The following is a 26,681-nucleotide window of genomic DNA, read 5'->3' as shown; positions in this document are numbered from 1 at the left end:
CATTGAGCTGGACGTGCAGACACATCCTGAGGGACACGTGCTCTACCAAGGAAAAGGCTTAAAATGAACCTTTGAAATCACAGTTTTAAAGAGTAAGCATATATGATTTCTCTTCTTTAGAAATGATTTTTAGTGTGTGTGTCTGCTGAGTCTGGTGGGACATAAGACATTGTTGTAACCTCCTTCTCCAGATTTAAAACATACACTAGTTTTTTTAGACTATAAAAACTGTCCTTCTTGTGTGGCATGCTTATCATTACTTTCAATTTTAGTAATCCTGATCACTTGTGGTTCCCCGTGGAGCCTCCTCTCTGCTCCCTCTCAGGATCCGCCCCTCTCCAGTGCACTGAGCGCCCCCTGTCTGTGAGCTGCAGCCTCACACTGGGAGGTGGACAAAGCTCCAGGGAACAGTCCAGTCTTAAACGTTTGTCCAGACACTTAGACTTATGTGTTATGTTGCTTTTAATGAGAATTCAACAAATCTTTTCTGAGAAATGAGCCGAGTATCGCCACACATCGCATCTATGAATCCATAGAGGTATTATTGCATCAGCTGTTCTGCTCATAACATCGTGAATATGAGGCGGACTGTCAAAAACAAACCTGGCTAAAAGCTTAAGTGGTGTAGAGCATCGTTCTGGGCTCTAAACTGTTCCTGCAGACTTTGATCTGGCTCTACGTGCTGTTAAAGTTAAGACACACAAGTGGAGTCTGGAGTCTGTGACAGACGCACAGGGACGAGCCAGAGGCAGGAGAGAGGTGGTATAGGCAGGTTGGTTTAGAACACATACTGATGTCTTCATGGGGCAAATGTTAAACCTAAAATATATGTTGACTATAGGGCACTTAAGGTGAAGGAGCTGGAGCTTGAGCATCACCTGAGCATCACCTGAGCCCCGTGTGTACATTTACCTGACAACGAGTCAGTCACTGTCATATTTTTTCCTCTTTCTCCTTCATAAGCAGCTGTATTTGTTTTATGATAACATATGTTTCGATTCATTTATCGATTCCCTGGACTGTACTATTGTGTGCTGGAGTGATTATAGTTCAGGATACAACATGGGGAATAGTGAGATTTGCACATTTATGACTAAGTGACAGTTTATAGTTACCACAGTGTCAGAGGTTATGTTAGCTATGTGCTGGCTTTTAACTGTTTGAAAAAGAAATGACCAAAAAAAATAACGACTCCCAGACACAATGACCGCCAGAAACATTAGTCCAAATAGGTCCTAATAATTGTTTTGCCTTTATTTTACAGAGCGGCTGCACGGGCTCCTCTCATTTCTGTGCTCCTCTGGTCCAACTAAAGAAGAAACTGTAACCCACAGGTCCCTTTTATATGAATGTGTTAGAAGTGCTCTTAATGTTATAAATTGTTGTTAAACCAGTGTGGATTGAGTTTGACTGGAGGTTGTATCCATGTTTAGGGGAGTTTCCCGTAGTCTGATCTACTCTGAAAGAGCCAAAACTGAGCTCCAAGGTGAAGTGATCTGACTTTGTTTTTTTTGTTTTGTTAGTGACTTTCTACTCACGCTCTACAGCCTTTAAAGGATGTTTATGTTCTTGGAATACGCAAATAAATGTGTTTTGGAGAGGATTTGGGAGGATATGCACAAACAGTTGATCTGTTTTGTGAGGCGGGTTCTTAAGTTATTATGCAAAAGAATCTTGTGGCGACTGTACATTATTAAGGGTGAATTATAGATCCACACGTGTAAACTTCATGTCTGGAGTGATTGCATCTGTCTGAATGTGCTGAATGAAATGGAATTAACATGAAGACGATGCAGCTCAGAGCGTTTTTGTGTACATGGCCGTCTCCTTCATGCTGTGCACCGAGTTCAACTTCATCCCAGCAATGGACAAATAATATTGGCCAGGACTTTTTTTTTTTTTTTATAGATGACACATAAATACATATGAGCAAACATTTTGGCAATAACAATGTGCAGTGAAGGAAGTAATAGCTCCTGATGCTCAACATGGGGCGGATAAAACATGACAGGTTTGTCTTACTCCTCATCACAGCACAGACATGTTATTGATACAGGTCAGGACATCATTTTGAGTCACACACTTGGATGACCTGGATTTACAAAGTCTGACGGCCAACATGACCAGCAAAGAAAAAGTCTAGTGTAACGCTGCACGGTATCTTCTGCTAATAGGAGAAAAAAACATAGTAAATGAGAACGTGGTAAATGAGATGAATGAGAAAAAAGAACTCAAAATATCATAAACACAATTGAATATACAGTGTTCCCTCGCTACATCATGGTTCACCTTTTGCAGATTTTCAGAATTTTGCTGCGTTTTTAAACTTTGAGAGTGTTTAAACAAGAGATAAAAGTGAGAAAATGTTAATGCCTGTGTGAGAAAAGTGTATAAAGTGTGTGGTGAGGGGTTTTACAGCCAAAAAACATATAGAATAACTGTAAAAAATAAAGCTGACTTCTTAGAACGTGACCCCCGCGATAAACGAGTGACCACAGTATTACTCTTGCTGCTGAGAAGTACTGAGAATTGTTCCAATAACCAATGTGTTGCTTTAAACAAGGAGCTGAAGCAGTTGCGTTCAGGCGTGTAGCAGCATCTTTATCTTTCCAGCCGTCTGGTCTGTTTCCTTCACCCTTTCACTCACGGCAGCGGCCCCGTGACCTTTGTGTGACCCCTGGATGACCTCTTCGACCTGTCTGTGTCACGAGCCAGATACTGATGGATTAAGTGTGGAGATAGCATGTCACGTTCTTCAGAAGATGGACTTGTTTTTTGTTTTTTTTCTGTCCTCACTGTAGCTCGTCAGCCACACCTGTTCAACATACTGTACATTTGGCAGCACTTTTGCATTACGTCAGTGTTTGAATCTCATTTTTTTCTTGTGGGAAGAGGACAAGCCCTGGTTTTATGGAAGGATATGGATTCACTTTGCTCTGAGGCTACATTCACACTCCCTCACACACAAAGGTTGGGTAAATCCACTGCTTGGAGGATGAGGGTCAAATGCAGAGAATGAATGAATATGTTTTGAATATGTGCATTAACCTTAACCTTAAAGCAGACATATTGTGCTTGTTTCTGCTATAGTTATAATCTATGACACCCGTGGGTTATTATGTTATGATTTCCACATTTGAAATCACAATATTCATGTAAAACGACTTAATAAAGGACACAAATCCGCTGACTTCCACATTAGAAAATTGCGATGTCCAATGGGAGCTGTACCAAAATGACTAAGAAACGCTGCCGAATTTTATGTGTATCACAGATTAGGAGAATAAAATTGGAAAACGACGTAAGTACAGAGCAGTGAGCGCAGTGAAAACGGGGATTGATCGGCAAAATGGCGTCTTGAAAATAAGCGATTAAAGATTGCTCAAACATGCACGAATCACTCCAAAAACAACTTCGAGCTGGTAAATGAGAAGGACACAGCTATGACGTGGTTAAAAGCTCTGAAAAGTCCATTTTACAGGTTAACCATGGTTACCACTTGCCAGAAACCTAACTTATTTCAACTTGTATCTTAAGTTTAAATCATGTTGTTGATCTGATATTAAAGGATTTACAAACTGGATTTGGGGGACTTGTTTTTTGTCCCCATAAGGAAGGCAGGTGTCCATCATGTGAGAGTTTTTTTGGTCCCCACATTGCGATAAACACTGCCCATCAAAATTGGTACAGTTGTCCCTCGCTATATCGCGGTTCTCCTTTCGCGGTCTTGACGTTTTGCAGTTTTTTTAAGCGCAATTTTACGTACCTTTTTACAGTGTATGAACGTGCATTGTGTTCTGCGTCCTGATTGATGGACAATGGTCTACAGTCCAACAGCCAGTCTCCTCTGTGCCGTGTCTCCTGTACAGTACAAAATGAGTTCAGACAAATTTACATCAATGTTGGATCGCAGTGTGACTCTGAAGTGCTGTATGTTTGCAATTTGTTTTCTCCCCGACAAAACCCACAATGTCGATGAAACATTCTGCACCAACAAAGGTTTTGACTTAGAGTGTTTAAAGAAGAGAGAAATGTGAGAAAATGTTAATGCCTGTGTGAGAAAAGTGTATAAAGTGTGTGGTGAGGGGTTTTACAGCCAAAAACTGACGACTTCACGGATTTCGCCTATTGCGGTTTATTTTTAGAACGTAACGAGGGACCACTGTCGTCAAAAGTGATACATTTTGACTGACGGAGGTACGGCTGCCAATCTGTGCCTCCGTTCCCTCCAACCACACGCCGCTTTCACACACAAGATGGGCGGGCGAATTGTGTTGCCCAACGACACAACAGCATAATGTACTAGTTAATGGTAGGGTTGAACTGTTAAACTTTTGGGTTTATGTTGAAACGCTCTAACCACAAGCTACGTTTTTTTTGTTTTTTTTTCCTTTACCACTTCCAGTTTCAACAATGCACGAAGTATGCGGTTCAAAAATCTATAAATTTAAATAAATGGTTGAAACGTGCCAGCTTCTGAAACGGTGGATGAGGTGATGAATATTCGGTCTGGAAAAAGAATGTAATGGAACTCTGGCTCCCCCTAATGCATTTATCAGTGGTGTATATTTAGCATACATTCAGGACGTCCCGAGTGGAGAGGATGTGGTTCACTGGGGCTGCTGGGTGCTGTATTTTATAGGTGCATGTTTCCACGGCGATGACAGATATGGACCCACTGATTGAACGAGCATGAAACGCCAAATCTCACCTTTCCCTCTCAATGTATGTCAGGAGAGGGTGTTACATACGAGCGAGAGTTTCCGTTACTTCACAGCCACCGAAGAAGGTTTCATAGAGGGTTATTATTTGAACACCGTCTCAACAATCAATGCAATTATCATTTGGAATACAGTGGTCCCTCGTTTTTCACGGGGGTCACGTTCTAAAATAAGCCGCAATAGGCAAAATCTGCGAAGTAGTCAACTTTTTTACAATTATTCTATATGTTTTGCAGCTGTAAAACCCCTCACCACACACTTTATACACTTTTCTCACACAGGCATTAACATTTTCTCACATTTCTTCATGATCAGGACACAGAACACAATGCACGTTCATACGCTGGAAAAAAGCATACAAAATGGCACTAAAAAATCCGCAAAACAGCAAGACCGCGAGGGACAACGACAACTGTAAGTCATATGGAAGTGTAACTTGTGCAACTTGTGCGTAGAGTGTGTGTTTAAATTATATCGGAAATGAATGGAGTTTTGTAATTGTGAAGAAAGCCATTGCAGAAAAGGTAGAAAGTTGAAAGAAGTTTTATCTCTTCAGATGAATGAAGATTACAGACAGCAGGTACATGTGTGTGACTTACATTACAAAGGAGCGATTCAGTACTTATACCTCAAGAAAGGTACTATCTATAAAAGGCTGGTCCTATTTACATACTGTCTGTATACGGTCATAAATGCATATACTGTTCGCTGTGTAGATGAAGGTAGAATGTTACTAAAAAGATGCTTGCAGTCACTGAAAAGATGTATTACAAGACCTTTTGTCAACTGAAAGATGAATACTCGTGTCATGTAACTGAAGTAGCAGGTTCCAGTGTGACATCTTAAAATAAGTGTGTGTTGCATTCTTACTGAGAAACAAGTTCAATGTTTAAGACACAGTATTCAACACAAGGTTTAAGAGTAAAGTGATGAAACAAAAAAATCATGCTGTCAAATTTGTCGCTCAGTTGGTCGAGTGTTTGTCCACTGACCCACAGGTTGGCGGTGCGATTCCACAGATGAACGCTGTTGTTGTGTCCTTGGGCAAGACACATAGGTTCAAGGTTCTTTGGGGTAAAGTGCTTTGGGTGCTTTGATAGTAGAAAAGCACTATATGAAATGTGACCATAATTGGGTGCATTGTGGAGGAATATATGCTTTCACTTAAGTTATCTTTTATATTAACTTTCTTGTGTAATGCAGAGTGGCAGAGTGGTTTGCTTCCAGATTCCCATCACATTCATAGGCAAGGGCTAATCTTCGCATCTGCATTCTACAAACTGGACACACAAATGTTATTATCAGTCAAAAAAAGGTTATTTAAAAAAAATATCTTGGATTCTTTTAATATGTACTGCCAGACACTACAATGATCGAGCATATCTACACATAAAGGTCCCATATTACACAAAATTGACTCTTTTGAGCTTTTAGCCTTATTATAATGTTGTTACCTCCTCAATAAACATACCTGGAGTTGTGTTTTGTTTCATTCACACATGTTTGAGTAACTTTTTATCATTAGTCTGTAACATCTCCAAACCTCAAAATCCTCCGTTCCACCTTGTGATGTCATGAAGTGGTAGTTTTCAAGTTAACAGCTACTTTTTTACCTTTAGTTCGGTAGAGATTGGCAGTTCCAGGTCTGTAAACATCCAAATGATTCTAGCGAAGCTGTAGCAGTTTAAAAACACTTCCTGTATTCCCACATGATGACATCACAAGGTGGAACAGAGTGTTTTCTGTTTGTGGTTGCAGGGTTTGTGTGTTAAACATGTGTGAATGAAACAAAACACAAATGCAGGTGTATTATTGATGATGATACAACATTATAACATAGATCAGAAAATAGTGTAATATGGGCCCTTTAAAGACGCACTGGGTAACTTTTCTAGTGTTGGGCATCATGTGCTTGTATCCATGGCGACGTTATTACTTTGCCAGTATGACATTCAGCTGGTGACACCGTAAGAATGCAAGTTTTCCAAAGTATTGTTGAGCAAAATACATGTGTACTGAATAAATAATGGTAATATGGAACACAGAACATACAAAGCAGTAACATCTCCACGCAGAAAAGTTCCATAGTGCACCTTTAACCATAACATAACAGGTCAAAGCGTTAATCATACACTTGTTTTATCTCGTTGTTTGAATTAATAGATTTCAACATTTGTTCCTCGTGTGCCAGAGTGAGTTTAAAGGCCCATTTTTACAATCTCGCAGAGCCTATTAAAGTAAACGCTCTTCAAAGGGATTCCCTCGATATCTCAGTAACATTCAACCTAACGCTGTGCTCGGTCTGTAAGCCGTTTGTGCCTGCGTCCTGATAAGAAGCAGAGTGACACTCCACAGACTACAGCGGCTCGGACAGGGTCATACAAAGACCCCATTCAACCACGGGACCCCTCATCCAAATGCCAACCCTCCCTTCCACCGACGGGACAGTCAAGACGGAGAGATTTCACAAAACTGTTGGCAGCTCTGGGCATGACAGGACTCAGGTAGTACGCCGTGTGAGAGGAGAGGGAATAAAACATAACACTGAAATGAAATGAACCAGTTCTGGAGCAAAAAAAAAAAAAACACAGGTTTGAGGTCAGATTTATTAAGACCCACTTGGGAGCGTGCGGGTTTTCAGATTCATTTAATTTGTGAACCTTTACATGCGCAGACACTCTCCACGTTGGCGGCGCTGCCCGGTAATTACAGTGAGTGAAACCGCTTTAACATCGATCACATGGAGGAACACGGAGGGCGCCGCGTGAGTTCAGATATTTGGGGCATATTACGGGACGCGGAGACGACAGTTTTGCACGTCCCGATGCCAAATCAAATACACGCGCTAATAGGAGGAGTGTGGCTGCTGTACTATTAAACACAAGGCTAATGATACGTCTTACAAATTGGCCGTGATGCAAAGGACAGTTTTATGATAACGGATAGCACGGATTAAACCGGAGAAAGGATTTGTCAAATTTACGCTCGCTTAAGGGAGGAAAACCAATGATGTGGTTTCAGAGTAAGATTATTCCCGGCAATAAATTAGAAAGAATCAGCACATAAGCAATTTCGTTATTTATAAATCTATACCCGAGCCTCAGTTTACGAGCGAAACTTTAACAAGAAACACAAATGAACATAACTCAGGTTTGTGAACGCCTGGATATGAAGCGAATCGTTTAAAAGAATTGATACTTTGCAGCTGATATCGTCAATGTTCCCTAGGGGTGTGATGCTAGCTAAGCACTGCTCTGTCTGAAGATGTTTGACTCGCGTTAGACTTTAATCTGAGCTTTGTTTGAACACAATCTGACCATTAAAAAGTGGTTTAGCTGGAACTACAACAGGTGAGCTGATTTGTGCTGTTATACAAGTCTCTCTAGCTAGCTAGCATTAGCCAAGTTTTTCATTTAGTCACTCAAACCTTTGTTGTGGAAAATCAAATGTCTAAATAGGACCATGATAACAAGCTCCTGAAAATGTGTTGTTTAAATCCATTTTGTGACTTTTTAAACATTTTTGGTAGTTATTGTTAATGTGTGCATAGTGTCACCATGGTAACTGCTCAACATTCCGCCATAGAGATACATGTAGAACACCTACAGCATGGTGTCACTGCAAAGTATCAATAGTACAGATTACTTTTTCTCAGGTCCCTATATAATTCTGTACTCAAATTCTTTAAAAAGCTAGTTATAGATTATTATATTTTATTGCAGAGCTCCAGAATATATGGTGGTAAAAGTATTATTTTTTCAGCGCTCACTTTTTATATTTTCCTGGTGTAATTTAACATGTAGATGAAACTTCTCACAGACCTCTGGCTTGGAGTTCTCATGTAATTTTGTTTTTGATGCATTTGGATTTTGGTGCTCAAAACTTCCTAGAGTAAATCTGTTATGAATCTGGAACTAATGACTGTTTCATTGTTTGACTTTTTTTTTCTAACTTTGATTTTAAATTCCATAAACATGACCTAACTGTGTCCCTGTTACAAAAAATGTTCAAATCAAATATTGTGTTTACCAATAAAAATTGTACTGTTAATTTATTCTTAATCACACAAATATTATACATGTTGGCCAAGTTCTTTATATATTGGACAATTATCCAATCAGAAAGCAGAATGAGCCTCACATGAGTCTCACGTTTAAGTTTTCAGTTTCAATGCTAAAATCCAGTTTCAGGACTCTCTCTGATCTGCCTCCTCACACCTCTTGTTTGACTTGTATGTGTCTTTTATCTGCAGGCTGAGACACTGACAGCCCCTGGTTCAGCTGGGTGGGGGCCAGCAGAGTGCCTGTCCTGGATGAGGGCCCCCGTGTGCTTCTCGTCCCTGTCGCACCTGTCACTGGGAGGTAAAAATAGCAGGTGTCGATGCGCTCTGTTACATAGGCCACAGTTCTCACACCTCTGCTCTTACAGGAGCCGGGTTTATTATTCTCCATATTGAGAGATATGAGTGGACAGATTCCCCACACACTTTAAACACACCAGGAAACAGCATCAAGAGGCGTTACAGTCACAGCAGCTGACATAATGCAGGAAGTTACTTTACCGACACGGGACGTTTCTGTCACTTAAGACATTGAACGAGATCAGGTGGCAAATGCTGGCAGCATAATAATGTCGGTTAGATTATCTCCTCACAACAAGAAAGGCCAAAGGCTGGAAGGAGTTTGCATGTTCTTCAAATGTTTGTCAGCCTAACCTTGAAGTCTTGTGATATTTGAAAGTTCACAAACTCACAAGAATCCATCTTCAATCACAGAGCAGCCCTGAGGTTTGTGCAGACGTCAAAGACGAAGCAAACCAAAGCAAACATGGCGACGCTGGCAGATGTACAATGTATTTTGTGACGATTCAACCAGTCAGATTCACCTTTTTGTCATGACGTTCTGCCTTTTCCTGATCACATTCAGCGAGTCTTCTCAGTGTGATAAATGTGTTGACCTGAATTCAGAGTGTGTCACATATCAGTCACTCAGCCTAATCAAGGCTGATTTTCCTTATTACCCCAGACCAAAATCCTGGCTGGAGAATGGTACCCCAACTGTATGTTAACCTGGCTGCCAGCTGAATTTCTTGTGCTATTTGTGAGTTCACAAACTCATGAGAGCCCGTCTGGCTAAGCTCCTGCTGGTGCAGTTGGGTCGTCAGTGGTTCAGAGCAATCACAGAGCAGCAGCGTGGTTTGGGTGGAAAGCAAAGGTGAAGCATCCACATGAACCAAAACAAACACGGTGACACCAACCAGAGTACTATTGTGTTTTTTGAATAACTTTTTTCAATAACGCACGTTTGTAGCTGGTATAGCAAAAAGTGAAAGCAGAACTTGAATTATGGATCAACTGTGATTCCCAACAGCAACATGGAAACAGAAATGTGTTTGTGATTGTCTTCAGAGTCTTACAGTGTGATCTGAAGCAGGTTTTATGGGTCCGTCACCTTTTCAAAGACCACATAACTGTGTGCTGCAGGGCTCTGATCACAGAGCCAGCTCAAAGTCTGCACATGTCTGAATGAGACTCTGAGGTGACAGGGAGGCTGAGGAGATACCACAAGAGAGTGTCAGTCACATGCTGTCTGCACCAATCACAACCACACACACAGGAAGCAACGCTGGACGAGCTCTCACCATAAAAATACACAGGATTTAAATGATTGTATACTTTATTATTACATGATACCCGGAAACTATTCAATGCTAAAACTATTGTCAAAACTAAATACTAATTTGAGCAAGTATCAAAGAAATGAAACTAAAGGGACAAACTTTACACTTCTTGAACAGTGATAAAATTGTCTGAGTCTAACTAGTGTAAGATCGATGTAAGAGTCTACCTATTTTGTCTAAAAAGTCTTATTTGTTATTATCAGTCTATCAGTCAGTTAAAGTGTTGTTTCCTCATCAAAAACACACCTGGAGTTGTGTTTAACTGAAGCTAAAAACACTCTGTTCCACCTTGTGATGTCATTTACAGCAAGTACTTAAACTCTACACACTTTCATTTTAATTATGTGGATAATTTCAGTCCTGGAATTGCCAATCTACAAAAGGTAAAAGTTAACCGCTAACTTGAAAACTACCACTTCATGATATCACAAGGTGAAATCGAGCATTTTGAGATGTAGACAGACTAATGATAAAGGATTATTCAAACGTGTGAATGAAACAAAACACAACTTCATGTATGTTTTTGAGGAGGTCACAACAGTATATCATGTCTTAAAGGTCACATAATGTAGTACCTTTAATATATAATCCTGACTTGCAGATGAAAATGTTGCTGCTCTTCTTGCGTGTGTTTTTTCTCCTTCTTTAATTTTATTTATAAAGCTGTGTTTTTGCTTAACTGTTGCATGCTGGATGGTGTTTAGTTTGCCCAGTACTGACCTCCCAAAAATGTTCACAGGGAGCATCTTGTCTTTTGTACATCTGAGAGTAATTCTTGATGCTTAGCAACGCGCCTGTTTAGAATAGATAGTAATATGTCTCAATCCTCCGCTGGATCAATGAATCTCCAAAACCAATGACCTGCCAATGGCAATGGAACAAATACGAGTAATCTCAGACTGTGTTTCTCTTGTCATGGACTGTGTTATTACAGTGTATTCAACTGGCTCTGTGCACAATAGCACCTAACAACTTCACTGTTAGCGTCTGTCCAATCTGATCTATGAAGTTTTAGCCAAGTCACGTTAAAATGAATAAATCATAAAATAAGATAAATATTTCATCGAAGGACAATTCTGTGTTTAGAAAGCCAGATGTCTCAATGCTAACGCTAATGCTGATTTTGAGCCATAATAAATATTAAAGCACCATAAACAGTGTTCGACATATAAAAATAATCAGGTCTTTTTTATTTTAGTTAATTTGAATTTTAGTAGGTTGTTTATTTATGTTTTTCGATTTTAATAAAAGTGACTGTGTGAGCTAGCTAGCGTGCTACTGCGCACAGAGCCCGTTGTGTTATCTCGGTAATTCACTGTCAGAGCAGCTGCAAATATATTACAAAGCCAAACATTTCATTCACATTGTGCATATTGTTAGGCTTGGGTCTAGGTTTACCGAAAAAAGCGAGGCTAACCACTCTGCGACTATACAGTTTTATGTCATATTTCCCATATTCTGCTTTACCTATGGAGGCCACATGTGTATTATGTCAGTTCAAATGCTTTCAGCTCTATTTGACAATGAGTCTTTGTCCAAAAATATCTATCAGTTCAAGCTGTGATCTGGGTTAAATCTGTTCAGAAAAGATTTGAATCTGTTCTGACTTGACACAAAGCATTGTAAAGAACACATATCGTGCTGGTGTCGCTCTATAGTTTACAATCTACGACACGCGTGGATCATTATGTTATAATTTGCACATTTTAAATTGCAATATTCATCTAAAACAACTTAATAAAAGAAACAACTGACTAACGCTGACTTCTGCTTTAGAAAACGGCGGTGTCCAATGGGAGCTGACTTCGCCGTAAACGTCATCACAACAAGTCGCCGCGCAACTGTCAGCACCTCCGATGGATAGCTGCACATCACATTAGCCTATGCGCATCATCGCTTTAGGAAAATAAAATTGGAGAACGAAATAAATACAGAGCAGTGGGTGTATACCAATGCCGGTGAAAACGGGAGTTGAACGGCAAAATGGCGTCTTCAAAATACGTTATTAAAGATCGCTCAAACGTGCACAAATCACTCCAATTTATTGTTCCCGTCAATTTTGGGGTAGAGGGTGATCAAAACAAGTACTTAGAAGAGCTGTTCTGGATTAAATGGGTGTTCTTTCTACCCCACAGGACGTAAAATCATTGTTTCAAATGATCCGTACAATAAGCATGAATTCTTTCTGCCTTTATTTATTCTTTGTTTGTCCGGGATCGTGCACAAATCCATTAATCTTACAAAAGAAATGATGATTTGAACCAGATTTAACTACTGCTACTTTCCCTCTGCAGCCCTGGGGCAGGTGAATACACATTAAAATGCAGTTACATTATAAAACTAACGTAGCTCATCGTTAGCATTAGCAGGAAAATGCAATAAAATGTCCCTTTTTTTTTCAGAATTACGCAACCGTTAAAATGCACAAACCTCTAACAATACCACTGAGTGAGATTGTAAAATATAAACTTTAACGGCATCTATTAAAAGTTCGATTCGTCCAAATAAAATGTTCGATTTGTTGCGTTTGTGTGTAACAAGCGCAAAAACATGACAATGACTTCCTCTTAACGGTTTGACATTTGAGTGAAAGATTGTGGGACCCATCCAGCAATCACATCGAGGTTAGCAGCCATGTGAAGTCATGAACGCATAAAACATAACAACCCCGAAAATAATGACACTGAAATCTTTAAGACATTTACTGGAAGATTCATATCAAACTCCAAACATGATCCAACAGTCAGAAAACAAGCTCGCCCCAGAGTCATGCAGGGTTGGGGTTTCTTGCACAATAGTAACTCAAAACAGCCAAATTCTCACAAAGCGACTTAACATTTCAAGTGGTGCTTTCGCTGCTTGTGAAATGAAAGTGTTCTGGGCCATGCGTCGAGCTTATGTCAATTTTATGAAGTGTTTCTTTATGGATTTGCTCCTTTTAAATCCACGGTCCAAACGAGGCACCGCTTCTCTCGGAGTTATTGGATCAAATCTCCCGCAGGTACACGGTGTCACTCACGATTTCAGTAACGCGTGTTTTAAAGCCTCTTTGTGCTGCTAATAGCCTTAAGGTTTAGGTGGGTCTTGTTACCTCTGATGGGCCAATGATATCAATGAGGTCCAAATACTGCAGAGAGCTGGTAAATCTGTAGTAAATGTGTCAAAAGCTTCACATCTGAATGCCGTGTCATGCCCAAAGCGGAAGGGGGGGTTGGTCCGTCAAGTTTTATTGTATTTTTTTATATGTGACTATGTGACTGTGTGATTGACTCAAGAAAAACTGTTTCGTCAAAGTCCTGAGAGTTTTTCTGGCCTAGAAAGCTCAATATACAAAGGTGTTTGGGAACATCTATTGTCTATCACGGGAGTATCTTGGAGTCTTCTTCATGAGCAAAAGAAAGGAGGGAACATGAGATTGACAGACGGTGAAGTAGAGCGTCACTGGTAGAGGAGTTAGACGCACTGGCCCCACAGGTTGTTGGTTTGATTCCAGCTCCCAAAGATGAATGCTGTTGTTGTGTCCTTGGGAAAGACACTTAACCCCCCGTCGCTCCAGTGTCTGTGTACAACGGTGTGTGTAAAGCGTTATCTAAAAATGTGATGGTTTACCAAGAAGAAGCTGAGTCGAAAGGTAAAGCTCTCCACATCAGCCAGCTGAGGTGGTCATCTCCTGGACGGCTCCCTGGGAAGGTGTTCCGGGAATGTCCCAATGGAAGGAGGCACCAGGGTAGAGCCAGGAAGCGCTGGAGGGACTATGTATCTCAGCTGGTCTGGGAACACCTGGAGGAGCCCCGGGAAGAGCTGCACAAACTGTTTGGGCTGGAGGTCTGAGAGTCAGGGAAGATATATGGATGAGATATATGGATGGATGTTTTATCATTTTGGGTAAAAAAAAAAAAAAAGACTACCGTATTTATACTCCAGAGTGACTTTAACCTCCTAGGACCTGGCATCCACATATGGACAACACATTTTGGGTTGTCTAGGCCACAATGCACATTTTTAGAAGAACAGTATAAAGGAACAGCAACAATGTTCAATTTAGAATATGTTTAAGAGTTTAGAATGTTTAGAATATATTATTATTATTATTTTTGTGTGTGTGTGTGTGTGTAGGCACATGTCTCCTGCTCCTGTCAGCAGCTCTTCACATGAGACACATTTTTCCAAGAGGCACAATTGTTGTTTCTCATTTTTTTTTTACTCAGTACAAATGTTGCTGTGTTCAGGGTCTTAATAAATAGTTTTTGCAAATCAATTATTCAAATGTTTTATCAAAATGATTAAAAAGTCCACATATGAGAACATTTGATTTACATCACTTTCCTCAGACACTGAGAAAAAGATAATTCTTTGTATTTACACTCATTGGTATGGAAGCCCGTTTCCGCCATGAAAAAAAAAATAAAAGCCCCACAGAAAGTCGAAATTACGAGTTTAAAACTCGTAATTATGAGTTTAAAACTCGTAATTATGAGTTTAAAACTCGTAATTACGAGTTTAAAACTCGTAATTTCGACTTTTAAAACTACTAATTATGAGTTTAAAACTCGTAATTATGAGTTTTAAAACTACTAATTATGAGTTTAAAACTCGTAATTAGAACTTTTAAAGTCTTAATTGAGCTTGTAGCACACTGCAACTGAGTGTACAGAGCAGAGGAGACAGGAGGAGGACTGTTATGTTTATCACCTACATACTTTTAAAAAATGAATAAATTAAGCTCCAGTAAAGTTTCTGGCGTCTTGAACAAATCAGTGGGCCCTGAGTGCTGTTCTGACCACTCATGAGCTGTGCTCTGTGTCTGTGAGCGCTCGTTTTCCTGGTCTGAGCAGAGTGCCAGCTGGTCACAACCCCGCTGGTTTATTGAGGAAATTATTAAAATACCAAATTCATTTAATCAAAATTGATAAGGTTCACTTTTTGTAAATGTTACATTCCCAAAATTACGAGTTATAAACTCATAATTCATACTTTTAAAAGTCCTAATTACGAGTTTTAAACTCATAATTAGTAGTTTTAAAAGTCGAAATTACGAGTTTTAAACTCGTAATTACGAGTTTTAAACTCATAATTACGAGTTTTAAACTCATAATTACGAGTTTTAAACTCATAATTACGAGTTTTAAACTCGTAATTTCGACTTTCTGTGGGGCTTTTATTTATTTTTTCATGGCGGAAACGGGCTTCCATACATTGGGTCTCAATCAGCCCAAATAACAAAGAGAAATTAATAAAGCACGTCATGCAAGAGCTCAGGTCTTAGGAGGATAAGACACTCCAGAGTATAGGTCAAAAAATGTATAATAATGAAGAAAAAAAATGCTGTTGTCAGGTTGTCAGTGTGATCGTAAGGAAATGATATACTCAGATGTGACTTATATTCGCAACCCCGACTTATGCGACTTATATTTGAGAAAAAACAGCAAATATGTGTCCAACCTACTTAACCTCAAAAACAATTTAAACTTTGCACTTCCTTTACCAACATGACTGAACCAGTACCTTTGGTCCTCCAGGCCTCTCCTGTCACAGCCACAAGAGCAACAAACAGAGAAGAAGAACTCTCTGCAGCGGTCGGGCCAGGGTTCAAAGGTCATCTCTACCATGTGCTGCCACCTCTGCTCCGCTCGCTCAATTATTCTCCATTTATTTGTACTTGTAATAGTGATTTTGAATGTGACAGCTTCATAGAAACATAAGATCCAAGAGTTTCATTGATTTAAGCTGCAGGCGAGGCTCAGTGAGGAGAAGCACACACGAGCAGACCTGATGTTAACCACGCCTGGCCTCTTGCCTTTATCTAAACTGACAGATCTCTCTTCAGATGCACTTAGTCGAGTTTTAACCCTAATTACGTAAATGATAAAGGCAAGTTATGAAAATTACTCCTGTTTAAAAAGTCAATCCATCAAATGTGACAGAGTAATTGGGTGTTTCTTTTCCTGATCATTAGCTCAAGAATCTCCAAGAAGCAACAAGCTGGGTGTCCTAATCTGAATATGAAGTGAGTATTTGAGTTATAAAAACAAAATAAAACAAAAAAAAACATTTACAAAGGCGATCCAAGAAATGCCTAGAAAAAAGCTTGAACTGAGATGGATTAAACTATGTGGGGGAACGTGCTTGTCTCCATGGAGATATTACTACTTAGCCTGGAATGTTCCACACTATGCAGGGCCGGCCCAAACTATAAGCAGACTAAGTAGCTGCTTAGGGTCCCAAGACCAGCAGGGGGCCTCCCAAGAGCCCATACATTTATACTGAAAATAATATATAAAGTATTATTTGAAACTGGGCTTGTGTGTTTAGAGCAGCCTAAATATCCCTCTCAAATTATTTCTTTTTTTTCATATCTATAGTAGTAAAATATCTGCTGCTACATGTGCTTTTGAGTCGGGCAGAGGTGAGGGCAGCTGTGTGTTTACACCGGTGCAAGGACCCGACATAATGTAAATGTAAGCCCACTGTCGCCAACTGGAACACATTAAAATCCACCAGAAATTTGTCTAGGATTTCTAAAATCTTGACCCCCCCTTATATGTTTGTGTTCTGTTCTTGTGACTGTGGTAGTTGTGACATTCTGGACGTTGTCAAATGAAAATCACCAATAGCTGAGCAAGGAGGCGTCCACTGTCGGGGGCCCCAGAGACAAATTCAGCTTAGGGCCCCCTGAAAGCTAGAGTGGCTGTATGCTGCTTTTTAATCTTACATTTATTCAATTAGAGGTGTTTTACTGCACAAAAAAAACTTAAAGAACAGGCATTCTTACCATGAGTAGGGTCGCCTCTCCACAGACCTTTCCTGCTTGTTTCCATGGAGCTACATATGTTTAATACTCTCCGGCGCAACATTCTAGGCAAAGCAGTAACATCTCCATGGAGACAAGTACACAATGCTCCTTTAATATGGTTGTAAGATCCTAAAATATACTTTCTGCACTGCATTATTGAAGTCTGTATACGTTTTTGTTTTTTTTAAAGACTGATGCTTCTATTCCTGTCACACAAATGCAAACTTTAGCACTTCACCTGCCTTTCCTCTACCGTGTCAATTTGCAAGTGAACAGATGACCCACTATTGTTAAGTGCCCTGCTTTTCCCAGAGAGGTACAAAACGCTACAGCGAAAGGTCACCGCTCTTTCTGACGCAGTACTTCCAAATATGTATAAAATAATTAAATCCACCCATTGTAAGCCTTACCCTGGGTTTATAGGTTTAAATGGAGGCTCTGGTCAGTGTATTTGACAGATGTGAGCAGCCCTCCCGCCCACAGAGCCAGGTACGGACTGTGAACGCTGCCATAGCACATTAGCCACGCTCGGCTCCCATTCACTTTTAATGGGGAGCTAATAGTGCAGTTTCTATGAGGGATTTGAGGTCCAAGCTGCCACTCACTCTGACTTCATTGTGTTAGGGGTGGCCAAGCGCTGACGCCACCATCCGCAAGGCCATTTTCAGATTACAATGAAAGCCGTGAAAATTCTCCTCTGCGTTTAAGCTATATGTGTTTCTGTGTAGCGCAAAATGTCTGTCAGCGTAGACCAAACCAAACCAACCGACAACTGCCCTAAGAACTAAACGGTTATTACAAAAGGTTGAAATAATATATCTACGTTATATTTCTTGCTTTCCCACCTCTCCCTCGAGCTCACGACGAGTCTAATTTGAAGTCCACAGATGTTTTTCTTTGCTGTTGGGCCAAAAACAGCTTTTAATTGTTGTGTTTCAGATGACATCACACAGTGACCAGGTTCAAATACTTTGCAATCGCATTGGTCATACTGTTGATATGCTGCATTTTTTTGTGATCACCGGACAGCCTTTCCATTCAGCAGTCATGAAAGTACACGTTTATTCATAATGTTAATAATAATTCAGAAATAACAGAAAAATGCATTGCAGAACTTAAAGGTCCTATATTACGCTAAATTGACGCTTGTGAGCTTTAAGTCATGTTAGAAAGTTGTTACCTCACAAAAAAACATACCTGGAGTTTTGTTTTGTTTCATTCACACACAAACTCTGCATATTTAGGCTAAGTTCTTCTCTCAAACACCTTGTGATGCCATGTGGTAATACAGGAAGTGCTCCACTGTGTTTTTAAACTCCACACACCTTCACTAGAATCATTTGGATAATTTCAGTCCTGGAATTACCCATCTCTACTGAACTTAAAAGGTAAAACTGTTAACTTGAACATACCTGGAGTTGTGTTTTGTTTCATTCACACATCTTTGAGTAACACTTTATTATACTACTTATACTTTATTATTATTATTAGTCTGTACATCTCCAACCTCAAAATGCTCTGTTCCACCTTGTGATGTCATGAGGCAATAGTTTTCATGTTCACCGCTACATTTTACTTTTAATTCAGTAGAGATCGGGTAGACAGGTGCACAGTGGAGCACTTGCTGTATTACCACATGATGACTTCACAAGGTGGAACAGAGTGTTTTCAGTCTGAATGAAGAACTCAGCCTAAATATGCAGGGTTTGTGTGTTAAACACTTGTGAATGAAACAAAAGACAATTCCAGGTCTGTTTGTGATGAGGAAACATTATATCATACATTTGCCTAACTGTGTAATATGGGCCCTTTAAGTTAACTCAAATATGCAGGTCTGGGATTTCTTATTAGGTCAAATAAGTTTTCTCCATACTTCAAAGTAGCCAAACATTCAGAATCTCTGTGTTACAATAGAAAGATTATGAATGTGGTCCAAAGATGTGTGCGAAGAACAAAAACAATCAAATCATTTCAAATAACTGCAGAATCCAAGTGGGAAAAAGAAATGAACAAAGCATCTAAATACACTATGGTTTGCCAAGACTTTGTCGTGTCCGGCCATTTTTTCTTCTCCATTATATTTTTGTGGGAACAGGTTTCTGTCTGGAAGTAGTTTAAGCACAGAAGCATGGCAGGAGTTGTAGATTCGAAAATATGCATGTGAATATTTGCTATAAAAATAATAAAATGGTAAATTGATCAAAAGTCACTGAGGATATGTCTGTGCAGCACACAATACTGTTTAAAGAACACGTTATGCATTCTTGTGGCTTTAATTTCCTTTTAAACTTGCTTTTGGTCACTTTGGGATTAGTATTTCACATTTACCAACTTAAAAAATGATCTGTAAATGGGAAATGTACTTAATAAACTTTACCTCAGTTTCCAGTGAGTTCCACATGAGTCTGGAGTATTATCTATGACGCAACTATTCAGGCAAAATGAGAATGGAGCAATTTTGAGTGCTCAGAGAAGACAATTTGGGGTTACTCGATTATCGAAACAAGGGTGAATGAAATGATACAGTTTCAGTTTTTGAGGAGGGGACAACAATATGATATGAAAAATGGTTAAATATGTTATGATCCAAAAATAGATCAAAACATGTGTAATAAGGACACAGGAAACAAAGATAACGCTTTTGATTACTTCTTTTACTTCTTAATTTTAAAGACTTTAAGGAATTTAAAGACCTTTAACGTAAACCCTGTGCCCCACAAAAAAACAAAGTAACAAAGGGAAAAGACCAGGGTGAGCTGGGCCAAGGTAAAATAAGGACATTGCACTGGGCAGGCCAACACTATACGGGACCGTCAGAGCTGCAGTGCGCTGCTGTCCCTACATTAACGAAGAAACAGCCCATAAAGTATCTCTACACAAAATAAAGAACGAAAACAGGAAGCCCAGACTCACCAGGTCCAACAAAAAGGAACTATACTGACAAAATGTAAGGACCAGGCATAGAGGTGCCAGCAGGGAGCAGCGCTGGGCTCAAAGGTATGACGTGCACGCTCCAGGACACAGGAGAGTGAGGGAGACCGACGGACAGCAGCAGAGAGAGCGAACACGCCAGGCTCAGGCTCCCGGGCGTGAAACAAGCACACAGAAGGGAGCAGCAGGAACAAAAACTACAAAAAGAGTACTTTACTAAAGGTATACAAGTTTTAGTATTATATAAGTATTATACATTTAGAATAGATTTTCGGAGGCTATTTTTACTATTTTACTAGGGTACTTGTGTCAGTGTCATAAATTACTTTCAATATTATTGTTTTTCATCTATATCTTCTTCAGCAATAAATCACACTTCAAATAGTGACATCGGGACAGGCCTAGGTGTTACTGTACATTCATCTTCAGTTGTCACACCTTGTTATGACTTCATACCTCCTTGCCTGTGATCCGTCAACATTTTCACACCGTTCTTGTTGCGTTTCTATCTGCTCATCGCGCTGAGATAAGGCAAGTCTGAAGATAAACGTTACATCATGAGTAATATCGTCCTAATCTGTCTTGTGTGGCCTTCTGCGCATTTTTAACGTCTCACCAAACTCATCTCACCTCCATTAAAGGATTACTGTACCGAAACAGTGGATGGGGCTCCTGGCGGTTTTACCATTCGTCATATACATCCAAAACGAGATGAAAGAGGTGAAATGTGGATAGAAAAGCTGCACGCATAGATCATACTTTGAGCCTTATCTGATCTGTGAACATGCATTTGCTAAACTGTGGAAGACCTCGGCTCCGGGAGTAGACGTGAAGTGAGAGAATGAAGTAAAGGCGTCTTGTTTCTGTCATAGAGAGGGATTTATAATGCACAAAACCAAAACACTGTCAACTGTATGTGGATTCTTGTGTAAAATGTGAGACATATTTTGGTTAGTACTGTACCACGAATACATAGAAATACATAGATGTTCATGTGACGGCATAAATTCAGTGTTTGTTGTATGCACATTTTTGGAAGTGCTGCAGTAAGTCCGAGTTCCTGATGAGTTGTGGGAGTGCGTTTCGGACGGTGGGGGCGGCAGCAGTGAAGGCTCGGGTTCCCCAAGGTTCGGTGCTTTGTTCCGATGATGATTTGGTGTCGGCTGATCTGAGGCGGCGGGTGGGACGGTGCTGATGGAGGAGGTTGTGGAGGGTCTTCTAGGTGATGAGGAGGACCTTGTATTGGAGGCGGTGTTGTACGGGGAGACGGTGGAGTTGTTTGAGGACATGGGTGATGTGGTCTTTGAGTGGATGTGGATGTGGGTGAGGTGGTGAGCGGCAGAGTTCTGAATGTATTGCAGTTTTTGGAGGTGGTTGTAGGGGAGACGGCTACAGAGCGCTACTGCAGAAGTCTGGAGGTGATGAATGGATTTCTGCAGTGGACTGAGAGAAGGAGGCGGCGTTGTAGAGGTGGAAAAAAGATGTTTTGGTGATGTGGCTGATGTGAGCTCAGGGCCCACGATGATCCTGAAGTTGTGTGCCGAGTGGGAGTGAGTAATGGTGTGGTCATCGATGAAGATGGGAGGAAAGGTTTGGGTCTGGAGATGAAAAGTTCTATTGTATTGCTGTTGAATCTGAGGGAATTGGATATTTCATGGAAAAGTACAATGTAATCAATATGGAATCTGGCTCTCCTGCCCTCATCTGAAAACCACCAATAGTTTATGGCCTTATGAACCCTTCAGCAAAGTACGGTGTGTAGACAATATATATGGAGGTCTGCATTTGACCCATTCTTCAGTCCAATCAGGAGCAGTGGATAGAGCCTGAGGACATATCTCCAGATCTTGCACTGTATGTTCATGGTGAGGGATGGATGGATGGATAGATAGAACTACCCATAATTAAGTATATGTAAAGTACATGCACATAATTTGACTTGCTGTGCTTTACTTTGATGGGGGAGACATGGATTTCCCAAGAAAACTCACCCAGACACAGGAAGTACATGCAAACTTCACACAAAAAAGTCCAATCATTTTGCAGTTTTTGTTTTTTTTAGTCCAAGTCTGTTGCATTTGACAAACGACTGAGACTGTCTATTGTATAGTAAAGACAACGTTTTCACAGCATTGGATTTAGAATATTTCTGAAGTGCTTTAGGCAGCTATAGTTGTTAAGGCTAAGGTGCACTTTATGGTACTCATAGGGAAATTTGTCCATTTTTACACATTCTTCAGTGCTGATGGGGCAACCTCACAGAAAAACGCCCGGGGACCCATCTCCAGATCGAAAACTAGACTATTTTACTTTACCTTTTGTGTTTTGTTGATGGAGAAAACCGGAGTTCGCAAAGAAACCCACCCAGACACAGAGAAACATACACACTCAACACTTAAAGACCACAAGCCAGTTAAGGGTCAAACCCGTGACCTTCTTGCTATGAGGTAACAGTACTATCCACTCAGCCACCGTTGTTATGTTTAATATTTATGGCTCTGTGGTCAGTACTAAACGCAGTGAACAAGGATCCAACATGATTTACCATGAAGCTTGTCCCGGTTTTTCAAACAGGAGCCTTTTAACAGATTCCTGACCTCTGACAGTATGTGCATTGTCAACAAAGTGGCCTGAAGCCCCCCCCCTCCCTGTAACATTATTGACTCAGATGCACAGTTTATTTGCTGCTGCTTCCACTTCGTCCTCTTTACATCAGGAGCATAACCGTGAGATGATGTCAGACTGGTCCCAGGTCAGGGCCGGCCGCGACCCCATTACCGGCCCATAACAGCACATGACAAATGGGACTCAAACTGAAGGCGCATTGCCCAGGAGCACTATGCCAGGAGTGGAAAGAGACAAGAGAAGAACAATGACCCCAGAGAGTAGAGGTAGAGCTAAACGTACTGTCCAATCAAAAGGGCTTATTTAGTTTATTGCAGTGTCATATAACCACATAATGATGTTAATGCCATCTACAGTAACAATACTGCATTGTGGGGGAGAGGTTGTTAGCTTACCATGGGGTTTGTGTTTAGCTGTGCAACAGATAAATGAAGAATGGCAGTTTTATTTGTTTCTCCATGAATTTTTGAGCAATAAAAATGTCAAAATGCAGGGCTCTGACCAATTTTAGCAGTGCAACAAAAAATGATCCTTGGCTGTGCCCAGAGTCAGGCTCAAGACCAGAGGAGGCAGAGCCTTTTCTGTGGCAGCGCCCAGACTATTGAAAAGCGCCCTCTTTAAGGCTAGATTGAAAACCCACCTCTTCTCCCTGGTATTTAATGCTAGCTACAATGAAGCTAGTATTGATGCGCAAAGTGAAAATGAAAATAAAACTAGACAGCAAAACATGTCAAAGATCAACTATAGAAACTGAAAGTAAGAGGTCTCACTCTGCATGTACCAGAGTAAACTGGAAAGATCCTTAAAATCACAGACCTCTCTGACTAGTTTATGAAGCTTTTTATTGATTTAATTTTGTAGGCTTCAAGCTCATTTTGTTTTAATTTAAAGAAAAGATAAATTCTTAAATGTTATTTAATCAAATAAATAACAGTTCATGTGGCTCATGTGGGAGATGTTCTTTGGTGCTGGTCCATGGAGAGACTTGTTCACACAGAGCTGCTTTAAAGTCTATTCTCTGAGCCACAGAGACCTGAGCACAGGACGCATGCACAGGAAGCAAGTACTTCCTCGATTTTATATTATAGAGTTTAATAAGTGTGTAATATATAGTATGAATTGTGTATCTGGGTAAAAGTAATTAATCAAGTTATTTATTTAGGCCTTATTGTTGAAGCAAGTTAAAGACAATACAGTGTATGTCAATGGCTAAAATAAGTGGTGTGTTCTGGTGCATCCAAATGAAAATCTCTCAGCGCACCAATACACCCAACTCAAATCATTAATCTGGAGCCCTGAAATGAAATAAATGCAAGACAGATACGTTTAATGCAATACTTTGGAACATTTCAGGCAAGGCAATGAAGTAAGAAAAAAATACAGGATTACTGTGACTGTTCTGATCTATGGCATCAGAGAGTGCAGCCAAAATGACCTCTGTCAGCAGCTGAAATAGGGCGATGTCCAAATGTGTCCAGGCTAAATTAGTTGTAGCTAATTAAAGGCAAACCGCAGGTTCCCAGGGCAGTGGGATCGAGTTGCTTTGTTTGATATCTGCGCTGACAAAAGCAAAGAGGCCATGGAGTGTTTGTAATAAGAGCCTTTCACCACAATTCTTGCGCAATAGGCTAATCCTCCGCACTGCTGACCAAGATCTGAATGGAAAATCTGACCCAAATTTTGCAGTGTGGCCCTGTGCTGGATCGGACAGGTAGCTTCAGTGGAGAGGGTCAGAAAAATCCATTAGATGGATAAAAACTATATAAAACAGAGTTTTAAGAACACAACCATGAGATTAAAGTTTGGGTGGACTTAATTCTACCTGCAAATGATCAAATCACTTTTTCTATTTTATCACAATGCATGTACATTATATATATTTTTCTATAGCCTCTATCTGCTTCTTCTGAAAGTTCACACTTCATTGTGATTGGATAAATTTAGCTGTCACTCACTCAGAGCCTTGCAGAGGCTATCCAATAAGATAAGTGGGAAAAACAGCAGCTTGCATTACTGTAAATAAATAGTGAATTACAATATGATTTTATTCAGGAGAACAAAGCTGGGGCATGAGGCTTCTCAACAATACACAGTGAGAACATGCACTTTCAGCACAAAAAGTATCACATTACGCAGTGTACGCCCCAAGCAACAAACTTTTTGCACCTGCCTTGTAGGTATTTATTATATTAGTTCTCAAATACTGTGTCAGATTTTCTCAAAAACAAAGCCTGTAACAATCAATATTCTACATTATAAACCTAAAAGTAACTGAAACATTAATATGCAAACTACATGTTAAAACTGATGCATTGTGATAGAAAACAGATCTGGGTGTGTTCAGCTGTTCCCCGGTTGTGTACTTGGCCTTAACATGTCCTCAGCATTCAGATTACACAGGGTCAGTGTTAATGCCAGACCACACTCTGAGCCACTGTAATGAGACGCCAGGACTGGTGTGAAAATCAAGGCATTTGGATTTACCTTGAAACATCCCGTAATACTGAGAACGATCCTGAATACTACGACACCTAATACAGTAGCGAGGTATAGCGCTATGCATACTGTCCAATCTAAAGGGCTTATGTAGGCTATAGTAATGTCATAAGATCACATACTGATACTGCGTTAATGTCATCTACAATATCAAACAGTACCACATGGGCACTCGTGGGAAAGATCGCTGTGTGGTTTATTTTTAGCTGCACAAATGGAACTGAACAATGCTTTTCCGTGTGTTTTGGGGCACTAAAATAAATGCTAGATGGATAATTTTAATGCAATACTGTGGAACATTCCAGGCAAGACAATGACGTAAGAAGAAAATACAAAGTGCACCTTAAAGCACACATTGTATACAAACTTTTTTTTTTTTTTTTTTTAAACCATGTTATATTGTTGTCCCCTCATCAAAAATATACATGGAGAGTTATTTTTGCTTCATTTACTCTTGTTTTATTAATACGTTAATCTAAAGTTGTCTTCTCTAAAAGCTCGAAAAATGTTCTGTTTGAATTAGGCCTGGATTGTAATTCTGCGGTCAAACTTGGTTCACAAAAAACACATAAATTAGCATAGCATTCACATAGCCTACGACCTTCATTTCTTTCTTTTCTCATCGTTCAATCCGGTTGCTGACAGCAGAGGGAGCTCAGACGCCTAAATACCTCACTCAAATAAAGGCAGTTTTGGAGTTAGTGTGTTTTCCAAATGTTAGAAAGTTAGAAAATGTGAAATACTAATCTCAAAGTGACCAAAAGTATGCCTAAAGGGAAATTAAAGCCACAAGAATGCATGTGTGTTCTTTAAGGTGAACACTCAAAAACATTGCCCAGTCTCTGAGTTGTGAAATTCATCCAGACACTACATATTAAACCCTGAAATATTTATACTCTATGGCACTGTGTATGTGTCACTGTGGGTGCCATTCTGTGGAGCGATCCGCATTATGTCATAGGACCCTCTCAGAGCTTGTCCTCTTGGTTTACTTTGCTGCGTTGGGGGTCCGAGTGTTTGTGAAGGAGACCACTATTGTTTAGTGTTGACTCAGCTCAGCAGAAGTCGGGCAGAACAGCACGTCCCCCGCGGCCGGGTCCTCCATAGAGCTCCATTGTGACCGCTGAGCAATGCCCAAGCAGAGGGGGTACTTAGTGGTCACTCAAACCTGTATTTGCAAAAGAGAACAATGTGACATCTTGTAAACTTTGCGATACTTTTCATCACTGCATCTTACAAAAGAAACTTTCTCACATTTTAACGTCTTAGAACATTCAAAGACATCCAGGTTTACAGGACACGATCTAGAACCAGGAGAACGCGTCCTGATCGTGTTATGAAGTAGTGTTGTCCAAGCATTTTTGTAAGAGTAAGGGTAAGCAGTTTCTTCATTCATTTGGCTTCTGCGCTTGCAAGTACTATGTGACATCACGCAG

The sequence above is a fragment of the Periophthalmus magnuspinnatus genome, chromosome 11 (assembly GCF_009829125.3).
Source record: "Periophthalmus magnuspinnatus isolate fPerMag1 chromosome 11, fPerMag1.2.pri, whole genome shotgun sequence".
NCBI classification, from domain to species: Eukaryota; Metazoa; Chordata; class Actinopteri; order Gobiiformes; family Gobiidae; genus Periophthalmus; species Periophthalmus magnuspinnatus.
This window is presented reverse-complemented; position numbering follows the sequence as displayed.